The sequence below is a fragment of the Octodon degus genome, unplaced genomic scaffold (genome assembly GCF_000260255.1).
Source record: "Octodon degus isolate 3935 unplaced genomic scaffold, OctDeg1.0 scaffold00001, whole genome shotgun sequence".
Taxonomy (NCBI): Eukaryota; Metazoa; Chordata; class Mammalia; order Rodentia; family Octodontidae; genus Octodon; species Octodon degus.
Window position 1 is genome coordinate 28,763,632 of NW_004524577.1, and position 8,513 is coordinate 28,772,144.

An 8,513-nucleotide genomic window follows, 5' to 3' on the forward strand; every position below is an offset into this window, starting at 1 on the left:
AGGCCCCATGTGGAGCTGGCCACTGAAACTGGGTGTAGTGGTTCATGCCTGTAATCTGAGCACTGGGGAGGATGAGACAGGAGAATCACTATGAGTCTGAGCTGTGTAGTGTGCACCAGATAAATAAATAGATAAATAAATAAATAAATGCTTTTAAAACGTTAAAAAATTTATTCTTGTCAAAGAATTATGGAGTCTGTACATAGCACTGTAATTGGTTAGGATAATAAATAAATACAGCAAAATATTTGTGTAGATGACAATGGAATATCCATCTCTGACAAAACTAAACAAAAAAAGGGGATACAAATGAAGACTATTTTGTATCTGTATATTCAAAATAGCATAGATATATGGCTACTTTCTTTTAATTCAATGAATAGAAAGATTTGTACTAATAGTGTTTGTGGACAGGATATCATGTCTGCATCTTGTACTATGAATAACTACTAAGAAGACAATAATATGCAATGTATTAATTATTGAAACTGTCCTACTAATTGGTTTTGAAACTGTCTCATTGCTGTTTCTCAATAAAATTATTTAAAAAAAGAAATAAATACAGGATGGTTTATACTTGTGAGCTACTTTAGCTTTTTCTAGGTAGTATATCTATGTCTATATACATATATATTGTAAGTATGTAAGTATGAATGTGTATATATACATTTATATTTCCCATGAGCTATAATACAGGGTATTAATTTCTTTGACAAATACATACTAAATAGAGGAATGACTAATTTTGCCTGTGGGATTCTTAAAATCCTTATGGTGTAGAACATCTTTTTATACTAAGGATGATTAGTTTGAGGCAGAGGGGGAAAGGCTTTTCTAGGCAGAAAATACAGAATATTTAGAGACATAATGATGGCATGAAAAAGCCTGATAAATTAGAGTTAAAATGAAGTGGTTCTTATTAAATGAAATGGCACAAACATACAGTACATATGAGAGGGAAGACTGAGTTTGAAAGGGAAGGTAGAGTCTACTTAGAACTTTTCTGTGGGTTAAACAAACTTGTTATTTAATTTTAGTCAAGGGAATGTTATGAACTGCTTTGTGTTTTTTGTGGAGAATGGAGTGATGCAGTGTGGAGAATTATCCCTAGAGAGACTATTAAGGATTGATGAAAGAAATATTTATAAGGCTTAATCAGCTAATCAAGTTTCATTTGAAATTTGATTAGACTTCTCTGTAGAGATATTGTCAGATTATTTGATTAGATTTGGATGCAAAGGTGTCAGATCTTTAAATTACATTGAAACAGAAGGTATTGGGAGGCCAATTTAAGTCTAGTTATGTAGACTCTGATATTCTTTTCATTGATGTGTACTTATTTTATTGAAAAATTATTTTCCTACTTCCAAGTCTGTTTATAAGTAGATTAAAAACTATTATTTGATAATTGAACTTGCACACACCCAGAAAAGTGTTTGTCATACCCATCACAAGAGGGGTAGTTGAGTGAAGACAGTAGCTGAGTAAACCACAGAACCTTGAGTGGAGATCAGAAACAGTGGAAAATGAGCAGGCCAGCATTGAGAGAAGATAATAAAAAAAAAGAATTGTGTATAACTCTTTGACTAAATGCCAATGATTTTACTTACTTGATAAAGTTAATATTTATTTTTAAAAATATATGAGTACAATTATATGCATTTGTCACATACACATATTTTGAAGATATATATATATATATATATATATACATTTTTTTTGTAAAATGGCTAACTCTAACATATGTATAACCTCATAGAGTCAATTATTTTTGTGATGCATACATTTATCTACTCATAATTTTTGAACTTTGGTAAGAGTCATTATGTTGTACAGATCTCTAGAAGTTATTCTTCTTATCTAACTGTGATTGTGTATGTTTTAACAAATCTCATTCCACAATCCATCTTCTCTAGCCTTTGGTAACTTTCATTTTACTTTATAAATCTATGAAATCAACTTTTTAAAGAGTCCATATATGAGTGAGAGTCCATACATGAATAAGGTCATGTATTACTTTTTTTATGTCTGTCTCATTTCACTTAGCATGATGCTTTCTACATTCATCTGTGTTCTCACAAATGACAAGATTTCCTTCTTTTATGGCCAAATAGTATTCTATTCCATCTATCCCTGTCTGTCTGTCTGTCTGTCTGTCTGTCTGTCTGTCTGTCTCTGTTCTAATCTGTTCATCCACTGATGGACACTTTGGTTGATATCACATCTTGGCTATTGCAAAGAGCACTGCAATAAAAACGCCATCAGGTGTGCTGCTGTCCGTTCAGCATGCTGACTCTATTCCTTTGGATGTATCTATGTAGCAGTGGGATTGCTGGATCATAGGGTAATTTTATTTTTTGTAAAAAATTTTTTTATCACAGATCATAATTGGACAAACATGAAAGATTATTTAAGCTTATCCTTCAGAGAGAAGGGGACCCTTACATTCTTGCAGGCCAGGTTTTAGCACCCCTCTTTTTTTCTTTTTTTCAGTACCAAGGATTGAACTCAGGACCATGTGCTTGCCAGGCAAGTGCTTATTCTACTGAGCTATCTCCCCTACCCAGCACGCTCTTTCGTGCTTTCACAATTCCAGCACTCACTGGAGCATTATTACTGTGATTAATCCTTATTTATTTAGAAGTTTCCCAAACTACATGATGTTATTTTTGATATAGGCTCTGTATCTTTTTCAGTGGGTATTTCAAACATGGTTCCTGACATATCGAAGATGCTCAGTGATCAATTTATTAAAAAATAGATTTGAAATATATTGAAAAAAACAATAGGAATAAGCTCAAAGGAGAACGCTTCAAATTATTTGCATTTTCTAGCTGTGAGAGTTTGTATAAGCAAGAAAAACCTTGTTAAGATAAAATGCTGTATCTTATATTCTATTCCTAGGAGAATGCTTGTCATAAAAACATTTTATAATTTCTGCTGCTTTTCACTCTGAACATGAAGTGCCAAAATGGAAAGCAGTTTGATTGAAATTTCAATGTGTCCTTAAACATTCAATTTGATGATTTTGTGTGAAGCTAGGTTTTTTCTTTGTATCCCAAGTATCTTGTTATGTGGGTCTAACCATTTGAAATTACGTTTCTTTTACCTTGGCTCGCTCACTTTGGTTGATCTTTTTTTCAGCACCAGGAATCAAACTTGGGACTTTGCACTTGCCAGGCAGGCACTTATGCCACTGAGCTATCTCCCTGACCATCTGGATGAGTTTTGCTTCATTTTAACAGGGCTCCCCTGGAAAGCTCCAAAGTGACATTTATCTTAGCTCTGTAGTTGCATTTGAAGTTGTAAGCCCTTGATGATGACCTTGCCATTTGCTAATGTTGAAGTGACGGTGAGCAGAAGGCAGGTATTTTAACTTTTAGGATGAACTGCTGAGACAGCCAGTGTTCATAATAGCTAAGTGCACTGTCTCCTCTGTCATTGTATTTGTTCTTTTAGGAACTGAGGGTGGAAATTGGGACAACACAGTGTGCTGTAGCTTATAAAATAGAAATTCTTGAAATTCTCTTTGAATAGGAGAGAATAAAGATAGAATTACTTAGTGTTACTGTCATCTCTATATTTCAAGGATTTGGCAAGTTATTTTTAGCTGTATAAAGCCCCCAACCTGAACATACTATGGTAGTTTAGGTAGCATAAGATGTGATCACTTAAATTATAATTCTTTCTCTTGTTTATTTTTGTCATCTTCATAATTATCCAGTTATATTTTTTTAAATTTCACATTGCCTTAACTTGCTGGAATAGATTTGGATTTGATCCAGATGCAGAGCCATGACACTGAATTATAAGAGATACTGTAAAGGTTCAAGGACAATATTTATAGAAAAAATAAATTTTACCTTCTAGCTGTTAAGAAGTACATTGCAAATATGAGATTGATTTATTTTGAAAATGTTTTTAAAATAAATTTATTGTCTTATTTAAAATATATTCATGCATGTTTATGTAAATGATTTTCTTTTGATTTCAGATCCTCCATAGTTTTTAAAATGTATTTAGTACAGGGCTTGCAGGGTCTCACTACACAGACTGGACTCATTTGAACTCTTAGTGATCCTCCTGTTTTCAGTTCCCCAAGGACTGGGGTTATAGGCGCATGCCTCCATGCCCAGTCTCAATCCTGTCTCAGTGGGGCCAGCATGGCATGCTGGGGATCGAACCCTGGTCCCTGCCTCTGCCTAAGCAGGCACTTTAATCCGCTGAGCTATCTTGCTGGCCCTCCTCCATAGTTTACAAAAGTGTTTTCCGTTGAGTTTTTGTGACTCATAAATTAAACCTATTTTACCTTATTAAATGCACTTATTATTTTATTCTTTTGTGTTATCAAATTTAAAACTACAATATATCTAAAATTTATGCTTATTCATAATATCTGTTAATGATTAGCAAATGCAGACAGAATTGGCTAGATAAAAAATGCCAAAATAGATTGCTAAATTTTCGTAAGCACTGCATTTCTAACACATCTAATGTTCATACTTTAAATATATTTTGTGTCAAATTTTGTTATGTAGAATAAAATTTTGATGAGTAATCTTTAAGTACCTTATGGTTTAACTCAGAAGATTTTCAATAATCAGGCCTGTTAGAAGTACAGATTTTATAATTCTTTTTTTTTTTTTTTTTTGTGGAATCGGGGATTGAACTCAGGCCCTTGTGCTTGCCAGGGAAGCACTTATTCCACTGAGCCATCTCCCCGGTCCTGATTTTATAATTCTGAGTGCCATTTAGCAAGCTTCAGATGAGGTTCAGAAACAACTGCTATAAACAGATCCCAAGCTAATCTTACTTCATAGCTGTGTCCAGGGAGGATAGATGGCCCAGTTTAAAGGTTGCTAAAGGCCATGGAGATAGCTCAGTGGGTTAAGTGCCTGCCTGGCAAGCTCAATGACCAAGGTTCAATTCCTGGTACTACATACCATGCCGGCCCTGCCCTGGGCATACCAAACCAGCCACTAAGATCAGGTGTGGTGGCACATGCTTATAACTCCAGCACTGGTGAAGCTGAAACAGGAGGATCACTATGAGTCTGAGCTGTGTAGTGAGACTCTGTACCAAATACATAAAAATAAAAAAGAGGTTGCTAAGCAGTAGAGTTAAAAACAACAGATTCAAGGCTGTATGTCTAAACTTTGAATGAAGAGGTGAGATATGAATTAAAGTTTGTTAGTGTGCATTCAATGAAAGGCAGTTTTGTTATTTGAAATAAAATAGAAAAATAATACATTAGACAAAATGATACACAATTTCCTAACTAAAAATCCCCCAAGATGATAGGTATTCAACAATGATGGTTATATTGCATATTGTTGTCTTTAGTGTAGTTGCTCGGATTAGCAGAAATATGCATGTAAAACTAGCCAAAGAAAAAATTTTAAGCATTAACTGCTACCTTCCAAAAATAAATAAATAAATAAAGCAATACAAATCAGTGGTACAATCATCTTAGCTATCCTGTGTATATACTTACATGACTTTTTTGCCTTCCTTTTTTCCTTTCTCTCATTCCAATTATTTATTCCTTTGGCTAGTTTTTTTCCCCCCCTCTTACTATATCTTTTGTACCTTTCAGATTTTATATACTCTTTCAGGTTCTTACGCTAGGGAGACAATAAGATTTTAAACGTGTGGATCTGAATCATTTCACTTAGAAGTGTGGTTGCATCCATTTACCTACAAAAGCATCAAGTTGTTTTTTCTTATAGCTGAGTAATGCTCCATCATATGCATACTTCTTTTGTATCCATTCCTCAGATGATGGGCACCTGGGTTGCTTATGAGACTTAGCTATGACAAATTGTGCGTGGATGAACACATATCACTGTGATATGATCTGTTGTATTGATCCTCAGGTTTTTGTGGGGTTTTTTTTGCCAGTAACAATCTGATTTCATCACAGTAGCTTTGTAGTATAATTTCAAGTTAGATAGTGATGTCTCCTGCCTTGCCTTTGTTTTCTAGGATTCTCTTTGCTAATCTAGGTCTTTTTCAGGTTCCAAATGAATTTTGAGTGTTTTCTGTAGATCTTTGAGGTATGCTGATGCTGTTTTCTTTCTTCCTTCCTTCCTTCTGTCTGTCTCTGTCTCTGTCTCTGTCTGTCTGTCTCTGTCTGCCTGTTTCTCTGTCTCTGTCTGTCTGTCTGTCTGTCTGTCTGTCTGTCTGTCTGTCTGTCCATCTGTCTGTCTGTCTCTCTTCTTTTTTTCTTGTGGTACCAGGGCTAGAACTTGGGACCTGCTTTTGCCAAGCAGGCACTTATGTCACTGAGATATTTCCCCCCCTCACTTTTTGTGGCCAGCTCAGCCCACCCTGGGGGATGGGCTGGCGTGGCATGTGCTGCCAGGGATTGAGCTGAGGTCCCTGCACCCTTGCCTAAGCTTGCCTAGAAGGTGCTTTAGACCGCTGAGCTACCTGGCTGGCCCTGCTGATGCTATCTATTTTGAATGGGATTTCAGTTTATCTGCATAACAGTTTTGGGAGGATAGCCATTTTCACCATGTTGGTTTTTCTTATCCAGGAGCAAAGAATATCTTTTTCATTTTCAAGAAATCCTCTTTCATCTCTTTTTTCAGAGTGCTGTAATTTTCACTGTATAACTCTTTTACTTCTTTTGTTAGACTGATTCCTAAGTATTTCATTTTTGTTATGTTATTGCAAAAGGCATGGTTTCCCTAATTTCTCTGTTGGTGTGTTCATTGTTTGTGTACAGAAATGTTATTAGTTTTTGAGTATTGAATTTGTATCCTGCTACATCACTGAGTTTGGTTATTAAATCTACAAGACTCTTGGTGGAGTATTTGGAGGCTCTGTGTAGAGTGTCATACCACCTGAAAATAATAATTTCACTTCTTACTTTCCAATCATTTTTCTTTTTATTTATCTCTTTTGTCTAATTGCTGACTAATGTTCTAGAACTATAATGAACAGGAGTGGTGACAGTGGGCATCCTTGTCTTGTTCCTGATTTCAAAGTGAAGGATTTCAGTTTTTGTTCATTTGGTATGATGTTGGCTATTGGTTTGTCATAGGTGGCTTTTATCAGGTTGAGATTAAAACCATTGATTCTGATTTTATTGTGGGGCTTTTATTGTGCATGAGTGTTTGATTTTGACAAAGACTTTTTCTGTATCTATTCAGATGACCATTTGCTTTGATTTTTGGCTCTGCTGATACGGTGTATTACATTTATAGACTTGCATATGTTGAATCATCCTTGTATTCCTGGGATGAATCCCACCTGGTCATGGCTTATAGTCTTCCTGATGATTTGCTGCACTCTATTTGCTTTTTTTTTCTTTAATTTTTAATTTATTTGTTACAGGGTATCACTATGCAGTTCAGACTCAGAGTGATCCTTCTGTTTCAGCCTCCCCAGCACTGGGATTACAGGCATGTGCTACCATGCCTGGTTTTGGGGCTGGCATGGCATGCAGTACCAGGGATCTAACTGGGGTTTCTGCACTTGCCAGGCAGGCACTTAGACTGCTGAGCTATCTCCTCAGCCTACATACTAGTATTTTATTGAGGATTTTTGCTTCTCTGTTCATTAGGGATTTTGGTTTATATTTCTCTTTTTTGGTTGAGTCTTTCCTTGTTTTTTGTATCAGTGTAATATTTGCCTCCAGAAATTAGTTAGGGAGAATTTCTTCCTTTTTAATTTCCTTCAAGAGTTTTAAGGAGTATTGGGATTAAATCTTTAAATTTATGGTAGAATTCAACTGAATTCATCAGGACCTGGGATTTTCTTTGTTGGAAGGTTTTTCTTTATTACATTTTCAGTTTCATTAACTACATTGGGTTAGCCAGAATTTTTATGTTTTCTTGATTCAATTGTGATAATTTGTATGTACCTAGAAGTCTGTCCCTTTCTTCTATGTTTTCCACCCTATGAGTAAAAACTTTCAAAGTAGGTATGGATGATCTTCTGAGTTTCTACAGGGTCAGTAGTAATTTCAAACTTTTCATTCCTTATTGCTTAAATTAGTGTTTTTTCTTTCCTTTATTAAAATTAGGTTGCCTAGGGGGGTTATCAATTTTATTTAGTCTTTCAAAGAACCAACTCTTTGATTCATTAATTCCTTGTATTGTTTTCATTGCCTCAATTGCATTAATTTCATCTCTAATCTTTATAATTTCCTCTCTTCTGTGAGCTTTGGGTTTGACTTGCTCTTCTTTTCTAGATGTTTGAGGTGCAACATTAATTTGTTTATTTGTGCTCATTTTGTTTTCCTAATGTGAGAGTTCAGTGCTAAAAATTTCTCTTTGAGAACTACTTTCATTGCATCCCACAAATTCCCGTAAATTCAATTTGAATTTTCATTGGAATGCAGATACTGTTTAATTTCTTCTTTAATTTCATCTGTGACCTATTGCTTCTTCAGGAGGGTATTATTTAATTTTCATTTGTTTATGGGGTTTTGCATTTTACTTTATCATTTATTTTCAGTTTCATTGTACTATTGTCAGATAATATGCATGGGATTATTACAATTC

The 8,513-nt window shown here is 34.9% G+C and overlaps 1 pseudogene; it reads left to right on the plus strand.

The window, feature by feature from the left end:
* The window catches only part of LOC101580527, a 61,707-nt pseudogene that overhangs the window by 48,211 nt on the left and 4,983 nt on the right, over positions 1 to 8,513 (plus strand).